This window comes from Dermacentor albipictus, chromosome 8, assembly GCF_038994185.2.
Source record: "Dermacentor albipictus isolate Rhodes 1998 colony chromosome 8, USDA_Dalb.pri_finalv2, whole genome shotgun sequence".
Lineage (NCBI taxonomy): Eukaryota > Metazoa > Arthropoda > Arachnida > Ixodida > Ixodidae > Dermacentor > Dermacentor albipictus.
The window spans coordinates 30,622,628-30,645,398 of record NC_091828.1 but is presented as its reverse complement, the minus strand read 5'-3'; the positions used below and the strand labels follow the sequence as shown (position 1 = coordinate 30,645,398).

At 48.0% G+C, this 22,771-nt stretch overlaps 1 protein-coding gene across 7 annotated transcripts in view; it reads left to right on the top strand.

Annotated features, from left to right (window-relative positions):
* LOC135912820 (retinol dehydrogenase 13-like) overlaps positions 1-22,771 on the top strand; it is a 395,668-nt gene that overhangs the window by 110,604 nt on the left and 262,293 nt on the right. For all 7 annotated transcript variants that reach the window (XR_010567791.1, XR_010567788.1, XR_010567790.1 and 4 more), the window contains exon 6: positions 13,762-13,842. The gene's annotated coding sequence lies outside the window, so the exon portion shown is untranslated. The remainder of the gene's footprint in view (positions 1-13,761; positions 13,843-22,771) is intronic.

Here is a 22,771-nt window from a genome sequence, read left to right as displayed (position 1 = left end):
CTTGTCGTGGCGTGCATGATTTCAGCCTTGCGACATGACTGGCTTCTGTCCTAGCAGAATGTCTACTAGTGTTCGTGAGGCGCGCGAGAGTATAGTTCACTTCGCTCACTTTGTCGATTACAACCTACAGTCCATCGTAGTTTCCGAGAAGTTTTGGCACAAACCACGCTTTCTTCTGGGAGTCCAAAGCCAAACTAGATCACCAGGGTCATATGCAATAGGCCGATGTCGTGCGTCGTAGTGGGTTTTGGTCTTTTCTTGCGATGTCAAAGTCCGTAGACGCGTAAGTGTTCGAGCCTCTTAAGCGAGGCATAGTGTATCGGTTACCGTAGGATTGTCGTGGTGGTAAAAAGGGAGGACAGTGTTGAGCATATACCGGGGCGGTCGGGCATATAGAAGGAAGAAGGGGCTGTAGCCCGTTGTCTCGTATTTGGCGGTGTTGTAGACGTAAGTAATGAACGGTAGAACTTCATCCGAATTCGTATGATCGGACGCAACATACATAGAAAGCATATTGGTGATAGTTCGATTAGTGCGCTCAGTGAGCCCGTTTGTTTGCTGATGATACAGTGTCGAGTGTCTGAGGTCCGAGTTACATAAACGCTGTTAAGAATGACCCGCTGACGTGCAAGTTTTGCCAACCAGCTGTGACCGCGGGCGTCATCTTTTCTTGGAGCGTCGGCGCAAACCTCTAGCCACGGCGTGACTAAGCCGACTTTGTGTCGAGAGCAATACGCGCGTCCTCCACTCTCCGTCGCAGGAGCCGAGTTTGATGAAGCACGCTTTGTGCCTGCACTCGCCACCGCCGCCCTTGTCGGCCGCGAGCGGGGAAATGCCGCGGGAACGTCGACGAAGACCCCTTCCCACGCACCGTTCTTGAAGTAAGCCCCGAGTTCTGCGAAGACAGTCGGACGGCTGAGGGCTCCGTGAACCGGTGCGTGCGTGCGTGCGTGCGTGCGCGCGCGCGCGTGTGTGTGTGTGTGTGTGTGTGTGTGTGTGTGTGTGTGTGTGTGTGTGTGTGTGTGTGCGTGTGTGTAAGCCCTCGCGCAAGGAGGCGGCCGTTTTCGTCCTCTGGGTATCGGGGGAGGACCGAATGTGTATAAATCGCTCTTGAGCGGATGCTCAGTACATTCTCAGTCATGTTAGATTGACGTACTTTCTCTCGCAGTCATGCTAGACTCATGAACTGCACGTAAATACTGTAAATAAACCCGTATTCCTCGTTCTCTATGGGAAGCAGTCCTTCCCTTCATCAACGTCCTCAGCGTGGATAAGTCAGACGATGGCATGGGCCAGCTACCTTCTAATTCATGCTGGACTCCAATCTTCACAACGTGTTACGAGCGATGGGATTGAGCCCCTAATCCTAACAACGCACAAGCTCTTCCACGATATTCGCCATGAATTGACGTCCCCGGTCGTTTATAATAACGCCAGGTGGTCCATATCGCGGAACAATAACGTGAAGTAAGAAGAGTGACACTTCGGTGGCAGTGGCTGATGATATAGCCGCCGTCTCGCAATAGCGTGTAAAATAGTCAGCGCAGACAATTTTCCAGCGGTTTCCCTTAGATGAGTGAAGAAAAGGGCCTAACAAATCAATTCCAACTTGCCGAAAGGGTGAGCTGGGAGGCGGCACAGGTTGAAGGAGACCAGATGGGGCAGTGGTTGGGCGTTCCCGACGTTGGCACTGTGTGCAGCTGGCGACGTAAAACTCAACCGAATGTCACATCCGGGGCCAGTAAAAGCGTGCTTGAATGCGATAAATGGTCCGCACAATGCCTAAGTGACCGGAGGTATGTCATCGCGCATAGCCTGAAGGATTGCTGGCCGGAGAAGCTCCGGCACCAGTAGAAGGTAGCGTGCGCCCATGCTTGAGTAGTTCCTTTTGTACAGGAGCCCATCGCGTACGCAGTAGCTGCTTGTTGTACTTGAATGGGCAGAAGTGAAGAGTGGCTCCAATCTGCTGTCTTTCCGTTGTTCTGCTTTGAATGCATCGATATCTGGAAAAGCGAATGTACAAAAGCGACAAGATGATCAAACACGTCTGCGTCGCAGTCCGTCGTGGTAACTAGCATACGGGAAAGGCAGTCTGCGTCAGCATGTTTTCAGTCACTCTTGTAGGCAACAGTGAAGTTATATTCCTGCCACCACAAAGCCCAGCGCGCAAGGCGACCACAAGGGCCACGAAGGTTCACGAGTCAGCACAGGGAATGGTGGTCGGTAACGACTAGGAATGGACGTCCATACAAGTACGAGCGAAATCGCTCAACCGCAAAAATTATAGCGAGGCATTCTGGCTCCGTAACCATATATTTGCGTTCAAGTTTGCTTATTGAGCGGCTTGCATAAGCAATCACATGCTGACCGTCATCATAGCGTTGGACCAAGACGGCACCCAGACCAACGCCACTAGCATCTGTTTGAATTTCTGTCGGCGCCGTAGGATTTAAGTAGCGAAGGATAGGTCGGGAGGTCAGCAGGGACTTCAACTGACAAAATGCAGAATCGCACTCGGATGTCCACTCAAACCGTGCGTCTTTATGTAGCAGATTTGTCAGAGGATAAGCGGCGCCAGCAATACCAGGAATAAATCAGCGAAAGTATGAGCGAAGGCACAGAAAACTATGGATTGCTTCACTGACGGTGGTGCACTGAATGCTTGAACAGCTGCTGTTGAGGCTATCAGGCAGGATACCGTCTTTGTAAACAAAATGACCCAGCACAAGGGTTGGATGGTCACGAAAGTTACATTTCTTGGAGTTCAGAACAAGGCCAGCGTTTTTGATGCAGTCGAGGAAAATATACAGGCGCGTATTGTGCTCATTTATTGTGCGCCCGAATATAACAACATCAAGATAGCGCATACAGACGTTCCACTTTAACCCACGCAGAATGGTGTCCATGAACTTTTGAAAGGTTGCTTGAGCGCTGCACAACCCAAATGGCATCACATTGAATTCGAATTATACATCCGAGGTTATGAAGGCTGTTTTCTCCTTGTCTGCCTGGTCTATTGGGATTGGCCAATATCCTAAGCGTAGGTTCACTGAAGAAATAAGAGGCCGAATGAAGGCAATCAATTGCATCATCAATGTGGGGCAGCGGATAGACTACCTTAGTCACGGCGTTTAATCTTCGATGATCGACGCAAAATCTCGAGTTACCGTGTTTCTTTCTGGCAAGCATTACTGGAGCTGCCCAAGGACTTGAGGACTCTTGTATTATCCCATTTTCATCATGTCATTCACTTGTTCGCCAATTTTCTTGCGCTCATTAGGTGACACGTGATAAGGTCTTTGCCTGATCGGGCGCTCAGAACCCGCATCGATAGTATGGCGTGTTCGCGACTCGGGAATCGGGAACGCTTTGTCTGGCTGCGCAGTCATACACTGACAGATGCTTAGAAAGCGTATCTACCAAGGTATGGCGCTCCCTTGCGCTGGGCGACTTCTTTACCATAGACAGAAGCTTTTGTCTGAGACGTGGCGAAGGTCAGCAGGTTCAAACGGCGGGTCTGTTACTACGGCTACGCACAAAGACGTGTATTCTGTAAAGTAGGCGAGTTTCAAGCCGTCTGGAAGCAGGACGGGTAATGCCGAGCAGTCGGCCATCCACAAGCCAGCACGCCTGTTGCCGATGGATACCACACAATGAGGGACAAAAATGTTCTTCACGCAATTTAGATGCATTGGCTCTACATAGGCATAAACTGTCTGGAACTTCACCGCGACATATAACCGGCACGCACACAGAGGTGGACTCACGCACAACAGTATCTGCAGATGCACAAAGTTCACCTTGACTGCAAGTCTCCTCTAAGAGCCAGGACAAAACATGGCCATCGACGCAAACTTCCTCCTTGCTACAATTGACGGTCGCACCCCACTGTCGCAAAAAGTTGATGCCCAAAATCACTTCGCGCGTCGATCGGGGAATAACTACAATTTCCTTCGCGAAAACTCCACCAGCCAAGGGTACTTCAGAAGTGCAGACACAAACAGAGCGCTACGACTCGCCGCTCACTCGAAAAAACTTAGCAGCCTGTTCCCACCGAAATACAACTTTGCGCCCCAGCCGACGTTTAAAACCGGGACTCATTACGGATACAGTTGCTCCGGTATCCACTAAAGCCACTGTAGAAACAACATCAACAAGTACATTCACTTTGTTCTTATTCATGGCAACTGCAGCGGGCATTTCTGTCGGTAGCACGTGTCGAGAGACCTCACCTCCATGAGCCGCACTAGGTAGTTTTCCGGTTGTGAAGGCGAGGCGGAGCGGCGCACTGGCGATAGAAAGTGACGTAAACGCAGTGCGCGAGAAGACGGCGGTGGCCTCAAACTCCAGTCAGATGCCGGCTAGCGGCTCCGAAAGCTTCTCTGCCAGTAATCGTTGCCGGGAGGGACGCCAGCTGACCAAGAGGTGGTGTACGGCTGTTGAGTTGTCATCATAGGAAGTGTGGTCCTTGTTGAAGACCCGGATCGACCATTCCACGTTCTTGGGCGACGATTGCAAAACCTCGCTATGTGGCCTGCGACACCACATTGGAAACACACCAGCAGATGCCGTAAATTTCATTGTTCCTCCATGTAGTCACGCATGTTGGTGGCGACTGCATAGCCAGCAAGTGGGTCCCATTGATCATTGCTAGGCATCTGCCAACGGGAGGCGTACGTGCGGCGAAGGCGTTGGTCGTAGTCATGATCTTGATAGCTCATGGTCCCTCTCGTTTGTGAGGTAGACCTATACTCAACGGTAGCTGAGTGAATCGTCGGTTGCCATGCGGGCGAAGCGGTCGTGTTTCTGATCTCGTGTGGTGAGTACGCACGAGTCATGCCGGGTGTGCAAAGGTACATCTCTTCCAGATGGAGCGACTCTTCGCGAACAATCTGCCGTAGTGCTGGTGGAAGGTCAAGACACCAGCTCGGGTCTACACTTGCCACTGTTGTGACATTAGCCAAGCGAACAAACTTCGGTATTATCCGTCGCCTCTTCAGCGTCTCAAAGGTCCTGCAGTGGCTAATGACGTCAGACACGAAATCCAAGCTTTCCGTGCCAATAAAAAAATGGTAAACGTTTTCGGCTACTCCTTTAAAGAAATGCCCGACTTTGTCATCTTGAGACATGTGAGAGTAGACTATTTTACACAGTTTCAGCATTTCTTCAATATATGTCGTACAGGTCTGGCCGGGAATCTGTGTTCTTTGCGAACGCGTCTGTTCAGCGCATTTCTTTTTTGCTCTAGAGTCTCCAAAACACGCTCTGAGCTCCTCGATGAAAAGCTCTCATGAATTGAGCGTATCTTCGTGATTTTTATAATGATACTATGGGGTTTTACGTGCCAAAACGTCTTTCTGATTATGAGGCACGCCGTAGTGGAAGACTCCGCAAATTTTGACCGTCTGGGGTTCTTTAACATGCACATAAATCTAAGTACACTGGTGTTTTCGCTTTTCGCCCCCGTCGAAATGCGGCCGCCGTGGCCGGGATTTGATCCCGCGACCTCGTGCTCAGCAGTCCAACACCATAGCCGCTGAGTAACCCCGGTGGGTGTGATTTTCATACCAGACGAGCGCTGGCTAAGTAAGGGTATACACAACATTGGACAACTGTGTGGTCGAGTTCCAACCATTAGACCGGCTCACCCTTCGGTAGTTCGTGAGCCACTCGTCGACATCATCTACAGCTTTTCCTCCGAAAGTGAGTGGCACCCCGTGGTATTGCCACGGAACACCAGGTGCGGGCCTTGAAGCCGCGTCAGATCCGTCGTGTATCTGGCAGGCGTATTCAGGCATGTCAGGTGAGGGCAGTGGAAGGCCGGCAAGTCAACGGCTTTGGCGAAGTTTGACAGCTGAGGCTCCATGGTTGCGGGGTGTACGCCGCACCGTTCACCAATTTGTTACAAGCACGGGGAAAAGGGGTTAATTTAGGCGTGCGAGAGCAGGAACAGCAGGCTACGAGAAGCAGTAATGGTCACTGCAGTTTTCTTTCTCATCTTCCCTTTTCTTCTTGATCCCCGCGTCCCTTTTACGCGCTTGGACGCAACAATATGTACAGGATTAGAAGCATGTAAAATAACAGCAAAGGTTCATATACAGCCGGCAGAAAATCTTACGCTGCGGTATGTGGCAAGAAGAAAGTCTTCCTTTTTAAGATTCCCTGGCTTAAACCTCTTGAGTCCGTCAGGGTCATGTCGTTTTCAGCCACTCTTCGAGCCTCTCCAAGTGTCTTCACTTTCATTCAGTCCTCGAGCCCGTACAGGTGCTTTCAGTTTCATCCAATCGTAAGACCTGAGCAAGTGCCGTCATGTTTGGCCGAAGCGGACACTCCTTGGGCTGTATCCTCTTATGGCCGCGTCCGCCTGGCGTTACCTTCTCGCCTGGTCATCCTTGAACAACCGCCCAGTGATGCACAGGAGCTTTTCTCGCGAGTAAGGTCAACTACATCTAACAGTGCCGGCCTCCACCTACACTTCTGGGAAGCGTCAAACAGTGGGGTGAGTGAGTGAGTGAGTGAGTGAGTGAGTGAGTGAGTGAGTGAGTGAGTGAGTGAGTGAGTGAGTGAGTGAGTGAGTGAGTGAGTGAGTCAGTGAGTGAGTGAGTGAGTGAGTGAGTGAGTGAGTGAGTGAGTGAGTGAGTGAGTGAGTGAGTGAGTGAGTGAGTGAGTGAGTGAGTGAGTGAGTGAGTGAGTGAGTGAGCGAGCGAGTGAGTGAAACAACTTTACTCGGGCCACAATAGACACGAGTAAACTCTACGTCACCTGGGCAGGCCCACTCGGGGACCATTAGGTGAAACCTGACGGCCCTCTCGCGGCCCCTCTGGATTGCCAGGATCCCGCCTTCGTGGGTAACACTTGGCGCTTTTGTCTCACAGCGGGGCGAGACAAAACCGCCACGTGCGACACACGAAGGCGGCATAGCCAGCCTGTGTGGCAGGTCCGGTAGCATGGTCGATGCGCACCGGTGCCCTATAATTTGAATGCGACGGCACGTGCTCGCGCTGGGAGAACTTGGACTATCATAATTACTGTCCTTGTCTAACAGAATGAAGCCCAAGACGGCACCCTCTTATATAATACGTTCTTATGTCTGTGTTTGCGTACAATAAACTCTGCTTTGAGGGGGTGTGCACTGTAACATGGTGGAAAGGTGTTTTCGTTAAGTCTATGTAAGAAGACAAGCTTTATTCTACACTTTTTGACATCGAAGTGCAGCGGTGGCGTAGAGGTATAACACCCGCCTCGCGTGCAAGAGGTCCCTGGTTCGAATCGCGGTGCCGGCAATTTTCCACCGGATCAAACAAAAAATCCACGTGGTAATAAAATTGCATAAACAGGCCTGCAGTGCGGCCCGATGCCGGTGACTAGAACCGGTCACGCACTCCCTCACCAGAGCAGGATTGGCCACCCTGGTGCAGTACGTGGCCACAACGTCCTATAGGAACACAACAATCAAACTCCCGCCCTCAGTCCCCAGCAGCTGCGAAGCAACTGACCACGGCAGCGGTCAGATCTGCGACGCAGCAGAGGGTGCTAAAAATCCCTGGCTCCGGACAGGGCGCCATTGGAATAAGCACCGGGCAACATATAACGCTAGAACGTTACCACCGAGGCGAGTCTAGCAGTGCTATTAGGGGAATGAGAGGGCAGTAAATGGGATATAATAGAGCTCAGTGAAGTTAGGAGGCCAAAAGAAGCATATACAGTGCTAAAAAGCGGGCACGTCCTCTGCTACCGGGGCTTGGCGGAGAGACGAGAACTAGAAGTCGGATTCCTGATTTATAAAAGTATAGCTGGTAACATACGGGATTTCTATAGCATTAACGAGAGGGTGGCAGGTCTTGTTGTCAAACTTGATAAGAGCTACAAAATGAAGGTTGTAGAGGTCTACGCCCCTACATCCAGTCATGATGATCAGGAACTCGAAAGCTTCTATGAAGGCGTGGAATCGGCGATGGGTGGAGTGAAAACAAAATTCACTATACTAATGGGCGACTTCAATGCCAAGGTAGGCATGAAGCAGGCTGGAGACAAGGCAGTGGGGGAATATGGCATAGGCACTATGAATAGCAGGGGAGAGTGAAAGTAGAGCTTGCAGAACATAATGATATGCGGATAATGAATACCTTCTTCCGCAAGCGGGGTAGATGAAAATGGACGTGGAGGAGACCGAACGGCGAGACTAGACATGAAATTGACCTCATACTCTGCGCTAAACCTGGCATCATACCAGATGTGGACGTGCACAGCGAAGTGCGCTGCAGTGACCATATGAACGTAAGAACTCGAATTTGCCTAGACTGGAGGAGGGAACGGAAGAAACTGGTACATAAGAAGCCAATCAATGAGTTAGCGGTAAAAGCGAAAATAGGGGAATTCCAGATCAAGCTACAGAGCAGGTATTCGGCTTTAACTCAGGAAGAGGAACTTAGTGTTGAAGCAATGAACGACAATCTTGCTGGCATCATTAAGGAGTGGGCAGTGGAAATCGGCGGTAACTCCGTTAGGTAGGCTACCAGTAGACTATCGCAGGAGACGAAAGATCTGATCAAGAAATGCCAATATATGAAAGCCTCTAACCCTACGGCTAGAATAGAATTAGCAGAACTTTCCAAGTTAATCAACAAGCGTAAGACAGCTGACATAAGGAAGTATAATATGGAGAGAATTTACCAGCCTCTCAGGAACGGAGGACGCCTAAAAGCAGTGGAGAATAAACTAGGAATTAGCAAGAATCAGATGCATACGTTAAGAGACAAAGCCGGCAATATCATTACTAATACGGATGAGATTGCTCAAGTGGCTGAGGAGTTCCATAGAGATTTATACAGTACCAGTGGCACCCACGAAGACAATGGAAGAGAAACTAGTCTAGAGGATTTCGAAATCCCACAGGTAACGCTGGAAGAAGTAAAGAAAGCCTTGGGAGATATGCAAAGGGGGAAGGCAGCTGGGGAGGATCAGGTAACAGCAGATTTGTTGAAGGATGGTGGGCAGATTATTCTAGAGAAACTGGCCACCCTGTATACGCAATGCCTCATGACCTCGAGCGTAACGGAGTCTTGAAAGAATGCTAACATAATCCTAATCCAAAGGAAAGGGGACGCCAAAGACTTGAAAAATGATAGACCGATCTGTTTACTGTCAGTTGCCTACAAACTATTTATTAAGGTAATCGCAAAAATAAATCAGCAACACCTTAGACTTCTGTCAAGCAAAGGACCAGGCAGGATTCCGTAAACGCTACTAAAAAATAGACCGTATTCACACTATCAATCAGGAGATAGAGAAATATGCGGAATGTAACCAACCTTTATATAGAGCTTTCACTGATTACGGGAAAGCGTTTGATTCTGTCGAAACCTCAGCAGCCATGGAGGCATTACGGAATCAGGGGGTAGGCGAGCCGTATGTAAAAATACTGAAAGATATCTATAGCGGCTCCACAGCCACCGTAGTCCTCCATAAAGAACGTAACAAAAAATGCCAATAAAGAAAGGCGTCAGGCAGGGAGATACGATCTCTCCAATGCTATTCACAGCGTGTTTACAGGAGACCTGGATTGGGAAGAATTGGGGATCAAAGTTGATGCAGAATACCTTAGTAACATGGGATTCGCTGATGTTATTGCCTTGCTTATTAACTCAGACGACCAATTTCAATGCTTGCTCACTGACCTGGAGAGGCAAAGCAGAAGAGTTGGTCTAAAAATTTATATGCAGAAAGCTAAAGTAATGTTTGACAGTCTCGGAAGAGAACAGCAATTTACAATAGGTAGGGAGGCACTGGAAATGGTAAGGGAATACATCTACTTATGGCAGGTAGTGACGGTGGATCCGGATCATGAAACGGTAATAATCAGAAGAACAAGAATTGGCTGAGGTGCGTTTGGCAGGCATTCTCAGATCATGAACAGCAGGTTGCCAGTATCCCTCAAGAGAAAAGTGTATAATCGCTGTGTCTTATCAGTACTCACCTACGGAGCAGAAACCTGGAGGCTTACGAAAATGGTGCTACTTAAATTGAGGACGAGGCAACGAGGGTTCGATGATGATGATGTGTAGTGTTTTATGGCGCAAGGGCCAGGTTTGGCCAAAGAGAACGAGGGTTCGAAAGAAGAATGGTAGGTGAAACGTTAAGGGATAAGAAAATAGCAGATTGGGTGAGGGAACATATGCGAGTTACTGATATCTTAGTTGAAATCAAGAAAAAGAAATAGGCATGGGCTGGTCATGTAATGAGGAGGGAAGATAACCGATGGTCATTAAGGGTTACGGACTGGATTCCAAGGGAAGGGAAGCGTAGCAGGGGGCGGCAGAACGTTAGGTGGGCGGATGAGATTAAGAAGATTGCAGGGACGACATGGCCACAATTAGTACATGACCGGGGTTTTCGGAGAAGTATGGGAGAGGCCTTTGCCCTGCACTGGGCGTGACCAGGCTGCTGATGATGATGATCTTTGTCGTCGAAAGTCTGCAGTAAGCTCTTGTATATATTATTACCGGCATCGCAAAAGTCACGGCTAGGTCAACTTTCACTGCAAGAGTCACGGTATGGTCGTCGGTTGCCGTAACAGGGCAGCTGTAACCCGCAGAGCCTGCCACTAAGGAATACGCGACGAGCTATGGCCCATAAATAATTAATTGCCAAGATGGAAATGTGTATTACAAAGAAAGGTGGGCGCGTACACAACTGCCGAGGATGGATTCTAGGCATCGGCTTTATAATTTCTATCGCTACATCGCACATCTACATTGGAATTCAACTGGTTTTACCAACTTCTGCTTATTTTGTGTTGACACTTAACTGCGGCTTCGCGTGCCACCTGGACGCAACTTAAGCAATCGGCGCTGATCCACGAGGCTCTGGCGACAGGGCTAGCTCAGTTATCCCCGACATTCTCGTCTCCCAACTTACTTATTCTCATGTCGGGCTTCAAGTGACCAAACCTCCTATTTATACGTTACGGTACGGCTAGGCAGCGGTACCCCCGAGGTGTAATAACGGGATGACTCTCCACTTGTTGAGATGCTGCTGGTCGCCGCTGCCACGCCTTGCTAGTTGCAGAATCGCCACCGTCGGTCGCACCAAAGTTCCAATGTCTTCACGGGACTTCACTTGAAGTGCAGACGGCCAGGAACCGTCAATGCCCTTGGACCGATAGCTTGCTCCACCTCAGCGGCGGGTTTTCTTGCCTACGCCAAGGGTTGATGTTATTTCCGAGTTGCTGCTTGCACTCTTCGGCGAACTTCCCCGCTGTCTGCGATGCTTCAATCGGAATGCAGAGCGTTCCTTGCCGTGGACTGTTTGGATCCTGTCCTGACGGCGCCACTAACGTGTCTACCTTCCTATACTCGTAGCACATTGTGCTCCAACCGGGCGTAACCAGCTCACTTGGTAGAGAAACTTCTCTTCAGCTGTCGTTGTCGTGGCTTCTCTTCCACCAGAGGTGGGATGCCATAGACGTTTGCACTAAGAAAATCGACTTTATGTACATAATATAATACATCGACACCTATTTACAGTGAGTCTGACGTGTCAACTCGACACAGCCGATAGTGCATAACACCAATTGTACGTCTAGAACCTTCTGCTACACTGCGACCGGCGCCTTTATTCGGCAGAGCCGAAAGGGCACATCACTTTTCCTGCGTTCAGAGCCCCCGTGAGAGGTCGGGAGCCAGGTTTTAATTCCTCAGTTGCTCCTCTCAAATACCCTCACGGCAAATCAGGACACCCCAGTGACCTGATTGGGTCAACTCGGCTCTCACTCATTGGTCACTCTTTATTTCTTTCACCCTCTCCCTGCCTTCCTCGCAACAGAGAAAGGAAAGAGAAAGAGAAAGGAAAGAGAAAGGAGAGAAAGGAACCGCCAAACACCAAATAAACAAATAACGTCCAAACCATCCATCTCTGCGATATGCATGGGAAGATTTCCCGACGTTTTCCAGAACACTTACGGGGAAAGCAACATCTTTGTCGTCCCGTCCTCGGGCCTTAATCAAACGTCGCGCAATGTATGCCGCACTTGGCATCCCTGCCGATGCGCACTCACTGATTCACAATGCCGTGTTGTGCGTGGTTCGTCTCTACGGGCCACGTCTCCAAAGCCAAAGAGCGCCTATCCTGACCCACCTACCAAGCTCCAGCTGGTTATGCCTTCGGCGAAGCGCGAAAACGGCGATCTTCCACAATGCTGCGGTGAAATTACTTTTCAGCCCCCATGACATTTGTCCACATCCTTTACAGAGGGGGGTGAGCTATTGTATTTTGTTTTTGCTTATGGTTGTGTGAGTCATTTCTGATGATAATTGTTGTTTGTTTTAGGTTTTTTCTTTATTGAAACGCACGCTGTTCTGCACGTTGCATGCGTGATTGCAATGAATGTACGCGTTGTCCGTTTCACTTTGCTAAGTGCTCGTAGCGTCTACATTACGGGGGTATGAGCCATTGCCTGTTTGATTGCTTACAGGAATGTGAGCCAGTGCTGGTCCGGTCTGGCCCGGGCCAACGAGGAGGAGGCAACGGGATGGCAACCCATCACAAATTACAGAGATATAGTCAAATATTACAGGGACGGCAGGAAGACCTTCCCGCACCCCCACCACTCCTTGACCAGAGTCGAACAAACAATATACAGGCAAATCCAGGCAGGATCCTTTCCCCACCCCTGCCTCCAGAACAAAATATACACAGAGAGATATAAGAACACATGTCCTCACTGCAATGCATTAGGCACCCTTCGGCACGTCATAGGAGAGTGCAATTTTTCCATAGACCACCCCCCACCTACACCCATAACTAACCCCCCTGCTATCCCCACCCTTTACGAGCGATGGGAGATCATGCTGTCCAGCCCCGCCCTGGAAGACCAGCTGCGACTGATTCACAGGGGCCAGGCGGCCCTGGAAGCATATGGAGCCCGCGAAGAGGGAGCCACCCCATCAGACCCTTAACGCGTTTCATTTCATAATGGACCAGTAAAGTTGTTTCTCTCTCTCTCTCTGGTCTGGTTAGGCGCTTGATTTGAGCTTGCTCATTATTTAATCGTACCTTGTTGTCAGTGTTGTATGCGTGATTCTCATGAATGCATTCACTCTCCGCTTCAATTTGCTGAGTGCTTGCAGCCTCTGCATTACGACGGTGAAGAGCCATTGCATTTTTGCTTGCGCTTAGGTGGGTGGGTGAGCTGTTGCTCATGATAATGTTTGTTCACTGACGGACACGAAAAATGTCGACAACCGAGAAGCCAACAGCTTCGGCATAAAAAAACGTACCTCCTCGGCAGACGCTGCCGACACAATACAGGTCTTGAGTCAAGCGGTGAAACAACAGGAATCTCCCACCGCTGCCGTGTGGAGCCTCGGCACTCGTGGTCGCTCACGTTTTGACCTTTGACCTAAGAGGAGACATTGCTGAACGGTTCCGAACTGCAGCATCTTATACAGTAGCCTTCGGGCTTCTCAGACAAGGCGGCGGAAAAGAACTGCGCGTGCTCGTTGTAGAACGCCCCGGAATTTTTGTGTCACGTTTTGCACTCTCTCCGTTTTGATTCGTCGTTTGTTTTCCCATCTTCATTCAGCCAGTGCGCGTTCGCGTTGCTTGATAAATGGAATCTCGCCGTTATCTCTCTGAACAATGCTAGCGCAGTATTTTCTACAGCAACGAAATGTGCGAGAAGAAACGGCACTGCTTCAAGTGTGGCGAACGCGCACGGCTACTTGTGTTATTTTTTTTTACAAAATCTTTATTTTTTTGCAGAATACGAATGATTGGCTTCTTATATGATCCCCAATGCAGTATCAGGTCGACGCCGTCTACATAGATTCAACAACTACAAAGGTATGTAAGCTTGACTCAAGCTGTTTCAACTCATTCATTTCGTCTGGTTTGAACAGCAATCAGGCCATCTCCCTCGACTGCCTTTTGAATCATATCCATCTGGAGGAGGGCACCTGTGTAAAAAAATAATGATCACACAACCTATAATATCTTATCTTAACATCACCTATTCAAGTCAAAATACCTATATTCAGGAAGGCAGGGTAGGCGAGTATGAGAATATTCTGTGCACGACAAGTACCTGCACGAATTCATCAAAATATAAAGGTTTGGAAATAACGTTTTAGCGCTTCTCTTGGAGAACCTTTACGAATGGTAAATTTACGCTTGTGAATTCTCAAAGCAAGCTTACTTACTTTGATTTCTTAAGTAATGCTAGTATTTAAAGAGGACATGTCAAATCCCTAACAAAATACATAGTTGAGGTTAAGTCCACCCTAGCGGGGAAACGCGCGTTGCCGCTCTACAGGCGATAGCGTATGCAGCCGCAGTCATTACAGCTGAGTGCTATTTCATCACGGGCAGGCTGCTGCGGCAAGGACGCCCTGAAATCTGGTCTTCAAGTGCCGGTGCATATTGCCATGACCCATCTTTCGGGTACAATGTTCACATATATATATATATATATATATATATATATATATATATATATATATATATATATATATATATATATATATATATATATCTATATATATAAAGTGTTGTGTTTGTGTGTGTGTGTCTGCGTATTTCTTATGCACGACAGCTTTTTTAAACTCCACAACATTTGCTGTAATAGGGGCTGTAACGACATATCTACCCTGCCACCAATATTTATCCCAAAGAATCAGGTAGGCTGTATAGCGACTAAGCCCCTGCGGTGTTCCTGAAATGTCTTGCGTGGGCTGCAGCACGTGCATTGTCACTTCCGTATGAAAATTGCGCAACCAAATACACGGATTACATTTATCACGCATTAGAGCTCCTAACAATTCTAACTTATGATAAATCTATAGCTCATTTCCCTATCTTACCGTCTGATTTTCGTCCACCTTCCTTAGTCTTTCATCAAAACTAGTGCTCGGCGCTTCTCTGACTTCGAAAGAAGCCAAACCCACATCATTTTGCAATGCCGCATAAGTGGTGTTACTTTGGGTCTCCAAAGCCAGTCAGCCTAACGACCTCTGGTTAATCTATGACCCTGACAATATTTCTCATATCAACGCAGAATTGCATTTGCGAACGTCAACACTTGCTCCTTTATACTTTTGCAAATTCATTGAACCCGATCCTATATATTGCAGGCCTAAAGTGATGTAGCTTTGATTATTGCTGTATTCCGCTTCCCTTCAAATTACAGAATATCATGGCGCAAGCTTTGTAGATCTGTCTTTAGTTTATGTACACGCCCAAGTCATCACATTGCTTGAATACGGGTGTAACTTCATCTCGAATTGATACCAAATAATTACTTGCCTCTTCATTAAGGATCTCAATTCACGATTTCTCTATTCTAAACTTATGGCTTGTCGTGACCTCGCCAGACACACACGCAAGTCTCAGTAACTTTCTTGCATTGTCCGCTAGTACACTTATGTCGTCCGCATGTATCAGCCTGAGGACCTCTTGTTCAAGCTGCGGCTATCCCCTCCAGAGCCGGTGAAAAAAATGATGCCCCACGTGCATGTAGCGAGAAAAGAGAACACGCTGGCGGGCTCGACGTCAGTGGCCACGGTATGGTCCGCTCCAGAAATCCCGTGGCACCATGGCTGGCTTGCCTAAATAAACCGTGGCTACGGCGCCTACTTATTCCCGCCGCCTCTCACAAATCGGTGACCCGGATGACCAGCGCCACCGCACCGTCTACAGGAAGGAGTGAGTAACGTGACCTCATGTGGACCTGCAGACGACGCGCGGCGCTACAATGTGCGGGACTTCTGCAACGACATGCCGAACATCCGGTTCGTACAGCTGGACAGCCACTTCGGCCCTGACTTCTCCGAGGACATGGGGGCAGCCATCCTTGCTCAATACGCTAGCTCGAGCTTTCAGACACACCAATCTCTCGCCATTTCAACCGACACGTCATTTCCTATGCTGTCATCTGTCTTCGCCAACGTCAGCCCACGGCGTTCAACATGCGCCGGCTCGTGCTTGTAACCTCGGCTCCATCCGTGAGTGATAGCGTCACCTAATGAGGGGCCCCCATTTCCTCAAGATGTTATTTCTCTACCGTTTGTGGCCCGCCCATGTTGAGAGGAAACTTTTTAAATATTTAATATACAACGCTTCTATATGAGCAAAATACGAAAACATAAGAATTTTCACTTCCCTCGTATAGGACTCAGATGTTTAAACATTTTCCTTCCTATCACCTTTAGAAATCCCGACATTATCATAAAATATAAACTCGGTGTGTCTTTTATTTTTCCATAAAACCCTAAAAACTTGCACATACCGTTTTTCAGCGGTTCTGCTCACATCAACAGATTCCCTGTTAAACGCGTTTCATACTACTCCTTGACGCCGTGACATCCGAACATGTGCTTCTCGCAAATAGAAGAATGATCCAATTAGACCCCGCTTCTCATAAACTTAAGCTATAGCTTCAGATGTATTTTTGGGCGCTCTAACGTAGAATTGTTCCAAACTTTTCTATTCCAATTTTGCGGTCAGCCCTTCACGAATGGTCAAAAGCTTTTCTGGACCACCCCCGCTTCGCCTGACTGTCTTTCGACTTCACGAAAGCCGCGATAGCTCACAATCTGACAGGACGTGTACACAGTAATTATTCATGACTCAACCGAGCAAAAGAAAAATAATTATTCCTGATTCAACACTTTTTATCTATTGGCCCTCTGCGATTAGGCGAAAGGTTTCAGGCGGCACCCATTTTACCTGTCTCTCACTCGACGTCACGAAACCACGAAAACTCATTGCGTCAAAGTGACGTGTATGCGTTAAAGATGCATTAACATGCCAAACAAAATTTGTTTTTTTTTCTTAATAGCCGCAGGCTGCCTTGTTCTGAAATGAGTAGAAGATGGCTGCCACCGATCGCTCAGGCACTGGCTGCTCGCACTTGCCAGATAATATGGATTTATTTGCGTATAACGAAATATTTTCACTTACATTTTACATTTTAAATACTTTTTTAAGCCCTTTCGGCACGCATACCACATATCACTGCCAACTTTTTGCTGAGGATCCTTTTGAGCAAGTTTTTTACGTCCCCGTTGCACGCGGCCGCAATTTTATGGAAGCCACCGCAAGCTAAGTAATCGAAAGCGGACCAATCGCAGACGCTGGCCGCTCACTTTTCACGTGGTTACCTATTTTCAGCGCGCTAGCTCGACTCCATCGAAACCCTCTCCGGTTGAGCGTGCTGCTCACCTCTTGTCAGCCAATTAGATAACAAAAACTGTTTGATGTAGGCAATGTTATTCATTTTGAAAGCAAACACAAGTGACCTCCCATAAGCGAGGAAAGTGTCTGATCGGGCTGTTAAGGCAACGCTGCGGGTCACCGCCCGATGCTTGCCTCGGCGGTTACGTCAATGTGACGTCAGGAGATTGGAATAAAAACCTTATTCGAATAGTGTTGCATAATAGCACCCCTTGTTGAAGCACTTCTTAATTACGAAGATATCGAAGTCATGACAACTAACCAATAAACTAGAAAAAGGTTAAGCAATCAAAGCAGAGAAAGGCAAATATTCTCCGAACAAATACCTCCACTGAGTGCTCTTCAAGTTATCTTCAGTTTTTGTTCGCGCTTAGGTGCCTTTCTCTGAATGTTTGCTTTCTTGTTGAGACCAAATACTTTTGACGTTTTTTTCGGGAGACTGTTTAAATTATGCCGCAATGCAGACCTATAATAGACGTTCAAAATTCATTAGGCGAGTTACAGCGTCGTACGAGACATTCGAATTCTGCATACGTTTAAAAGAATTTTCGTCCGTGTATACGTATAACCACACTCCTACTGTAATGCTGTTTCAGCAACCTAAAGTAGTGCATGCGGTATAGATGGGGTTCTGCTTAAACGGGATGGAGAAAATACATGTCATAGCCCATTTTAAGGTAACCAGTGTCATCGCAGCCGAGAGCTCCCTTTTCTAACGAAACATGCAGTGTACAGTCGCCCAAATCTTTAACTGGTGTGCGGGAGCGGCGACTTTTCCGGGCGTCAGCGCCGTATGACGCGGCGAGGCTGGAAACAGCCTAGTAGACGATGGGCCCAGCTGAGCGCGCTTTGTCCGCATGCGCTTAGCCTCAGACTGTTTCCAGCCTCGCCCCGTCAAACGGCGCTGACGCACGGAAAAGTCGCCGCTCCCGCACACCAGTTAAAGATTTGGGCGACTGTACATGGTTTGAGCACAATACGACAGAAATAAGAAAGGTAAGGCAAGAACACAGGCAAACAGGAGAATAATTTCTTTATATAAAGGCTGAAATCAGCAAAAGTCATGCGGCATAAACTTGTACACCTTGCAGTCAAGTGTAGAAAAGCAATTACTGTCATGCTAGCGTTGCGTATACCGGCCATTTTGCTCACTGATTGGAAAGCTGGGTACCTGAACTGCTGTGTTTCTCATTCCCGCGAATTTCGCCCGAGTTCGCTCGACAGCTCTCAGTGAACGGCGATAGCACGAAACGCGCAAGAACATTAGGCAAAAGAAAAGTGTCGACAAAGAGCTGCGTATGACAACGTGTGCGCACCCTGTGCTGGACGTTGCTTCCGCGTTTCAAGCACCGAAGGATGTGCAACGAAATACGCCTGCGCCGCGTATTGTTATTGATGTATTAGCGCAATTTACCAGTACCGTCACAGTCCCGCTGTCCATCTATGCGCTCACCGTGAGCCGCTTGCAACGCCTTTCTGGGGTTCGTCAAGGGTGTGCTGCCTCTTTCGGGCATAATTGTTCCATCCTCCGTCGTATACGAACGCGGCACATGCAGCACATTCTTTCACCTAAACTTTCCGTTAGTAAAATACGTTAAAATGCAACAAATAAAATGACAAACATTTCCTTTCCCGAAGTATATGTTTGTTCCTTTTTAATGCCGTAAATTTCTAATAACAAAGAGATATGGAGCTAATTATTAAATTTTTCACTTTTTGGCGCGACTGGCGACCGCGAGACGAAAGCTTAAAGGCGGATACATTTTAGAGAGTCGCACGCACGATGGAGGTCATACGGTTAGCAGTTGCCAGGGACGCTGCAGCGATAAAGTCAGGTATGACAATTATCTAACAATTCCCTATTCAGTAGGGCAAAGGCAACGTGTCCCCGTGGCAAGGCTGTTCAGCGTAGGGGCTTCACTGATGCGATTAAGGCCGCCGCTTTAACAACTAAAAACTACAAAGCTTGCCATAGAGACGGGAGCAACGGCTGTTGCTGTAAAATGGCGGTACCGTATTCTAGGGTCCGTAATGACGCACCACAGTGAAAATCTACCAGTTCATTTGTATGCGCGAAGCCTCCGCGATACATTGGGAAGAATAGCCTGAATAGCGACACAATTCACGGCTCGTCATCGCTTTCCCGTGGCTCTTTGCGCATGTACGCCCTATTTGAGTGTGTTCGTCACTCCTATGTGCTTGCGGATTGCCTTTGCTGGGGCTAACAGCGATCGCAGATGGATAGTGTAACGACACCCTGGCAATCCCATTTTGGCCGGTCAGGGTTCTTGTGCGGAGTTTTAAAATGACACTCCGAGTGGAGGAAGGTGTTGCAACTGTTTGGTGCGCAGTGGTTGTGGTGAAGAAATCCCATTGCATCGAGTATAGAAAAGAGAGTGATTCTCGACGCTGACCGTGTTTGTGGCCTGCGGCTCTGACGCATCACCAATGACAGAGCAGCCACTCAAACGACCGCAGTTATAACTGCTGGGACAGTTGGAGAACACTACACACTCCTCAGCACAGTCGCCCACCCCGGCGCACCGACTTCTTGCAAGCAGCTACAGTGACGTGCCCATAATTATGTGTTGTGCGCTATGTAACCACAATGCAGGTAATAAAACCGTAATCTGGGGTCACCACAACCCGGGAAGATATATGCCAATGACAGCTGACGTTTTGTTTTTGATATTGCTGCTCAGTACGTCAACGAAGACCGTGCGCTGTGCGTGTTTTACTTCGGCGGTCAAGATATGCCTCTCGGCACGGCACCGTGTCGCTGTTGCCGAAAGATAAGTTGGGCGTGGCCCAAGTGCGGTGGGTTCATGCACATGACCTACATGCTGCGCGCGTGCCGTGAGCTACGGTTTTCACTGACAGGTGAACTTGTTTCAAACTGGTATATTGCGACAACACCCCCCCCCCCCCCCTGTCCCGCGTTTAACTCGGGGACATGATGGCGGCAGCAGCAGCCTGTGTCAACGCATCCAGCGGGATCAAGCGTGCTGCAGATGGAGGCGTGCCGAGGGACAAACTTTGTCTTGGTTCCAGTGCTTCTTTCAACTGGGGCGTCTCCAAAGCTCATGAAGATCGCGAGTTTCGTCAAACTCGACTCATCCTGCATAAGTATCCTTGGTTTGGATATCAGTCAACAATACTTTTTTTCTCTCTATTTTGTTTCTTTCTCTCTATGTGGTAGTATCCCTGTCGTGGCAATAACATATTTTCTCACTTACATGAGAAAAGGCAAGAAGACAGGATATACATATTAAAAACAGAGCAAGAATAGCGGCAACACAAGACAGAGAATTACACGAGACAGCGCCTATCCTGTTCCTTTATCTGTCTTGCGTTGCCGTTATTTTTAACACTGCTTTTTAAGCGAAGATCAACCAATTCGCCTAGCTTTACAGTCTATCTTACAGTCTAGCTTTACAGCAACAATAATCCGACTGTCGGGTCATGCATTAAAGTAAGTTTAACGTGTCATTCTCAAAAGCACTGTAGAGCACATGTCAATAGCCAGAATGAGGATATGGCAGAAACAGCGCAATAAACGTACTTAAACCCGTGACGCTGCGATGCAATAGATCTTTGTGTCGAGTGGCCGTAAGGACGCGTTTCTTGCTGTCATTTACGATGATCGGATCAAAGTGGTGAAATCGCTTATGCCACGTCAGGGAAGCTTCCACAGGCACTAAAAAAATAAAATTGAAGGTGCAACGGAGAATTGAACCCGGGACAGTCACGCGGCATTTAGAAATGCTAGCGCTGCGCCAACACTGCCGCTTGCCGACTTGCTTCTTCACTTCTCACAATGTAGACGCCTCAAAGCTGTAAAACTGGTCGGGCTTTCGTCGCAACATTTCTCTTAATTTCGGCGTTTAGGAGGCCTATTCTCGCACACATTATTTACACTCTACTCCAACATTTTATCCTATACTGTTTTAAACCCGTAGAGCCACTTCTGCACGATTTTTTGTTAGAATAGTAAGCCCTCCGCCACGCTAGTAAGGATGTTTTCGAAGTGTGCTACGAATTCGAGATTCTGCGGATTGAATGCTCAGGTTTCCACATAACGCGTTTGATGATTGGAAGGTATGTGTGTATGATAAGTAGCGCTGCATTTATTCTAACTATTGTAGCCAAATGTAGCGCATGTCTTCGCGGAATGTGGTAGTGGAAGAGTTGTCTCCTTGTGTATCTGTCGTGTCCCTAGAATGACAAACTGGTTTGTTTGCGTGTACGTCCAGCGAGGCTTTAGACGCTTCGTAAAAAATCTAAATCTCTAAGACAGTGACTTCTATTACGTCGAGAAATAGGAATAACTGTCCGGACATCAAACATACGAATGTCGGAAAGGACCACATAATAGCTTCGAAATCATTTGGCGGCCGTTGCTACACACAATAATATCAGTTATTCAGATATAGAGCAGAAAGCTTGTTACCTACCATGGTGGCTTAGCCGCTGTGGAGTTGCTTCTGCTGAGCGCGAGGTCGCGAGTTAAATTCGCAGCAACGGTGGCTGCATTTTTACGGTATCTATGTATCTTAACACCTATGTTTCCTAATTTAGGCCCACGTCGAACTCCCTCTTGTATAAGTTAACCAGTATTTCCCAACCACAGCGTGCCTCGCGCTCGAATCCTAGTTTTGGCCGGTGAAACCGATAAAATTAAATTAAGAAAAGCTTGATGATCAACGTCTTCAAAATTGCCGGAAATTGCCTTGAAATTTCTTATAGAAAGGCCTTTCACGTGATTGTTAGGCACTTTGAAGGCAACATACGCAATTTTTTTTTTTTTTTTGCTGCGGGCTAAGGCAAGTTTATTCGCCTTTATTCAAACCGCGCTAGGGGGCCAGAGATTGCCTAGCAGCTCCAAAAATTACATCTTGCTTGGAAAATACATAAGCTTTACGCTTACCACATATAAGTTCTTCAAGTGCATTGCCGACTGCTTAATTATAAATTCATGCTACAGCAGCCCTGCAGCTTGGTCAGTGGCAAGTTGCTCCTAAAAAATTCTCCACCAATTTTGGTCCAATTCAGCATTACCCGATCTTGTGTTGTATTACCTCTGGCGTTGCCATGCTAAAGCTGGAACAATAAATTGCGGCCGCGGCAGCCGCTCTACGTTGGGGACAAAATTAAAAAAAAAAGAAACGCCTGTTTAAAGTGTATTGGGCGTGTGGTAATGAAACTCAGGAAGTTATAATTATGGTGGATTTCCCTACTATGGCGTGCCTCATAATCGTATCATTACGCTGGCATCTGAAATTCCGGAATGCAAGAATTAAAAAAAAGGACCCTCACTTTGTGAATCTTCTTAGGCCACCATTCCTCCAAGGCACAAAAAGTTAAAGCTTTTTCACAACTTCTCTGGCATAGCCTAGGAACCCCAGCGCACCAGTATGTGGAAGCAGATATGGCATTCTGGCACCTCCGATGTTTTCTTGCGATTTGACAATACACATACGAACTTGAAATTCGCTTACGCAAGGAAATGTTCGTAAGTTGGGTGTGGAATTGAGGCTCCGGT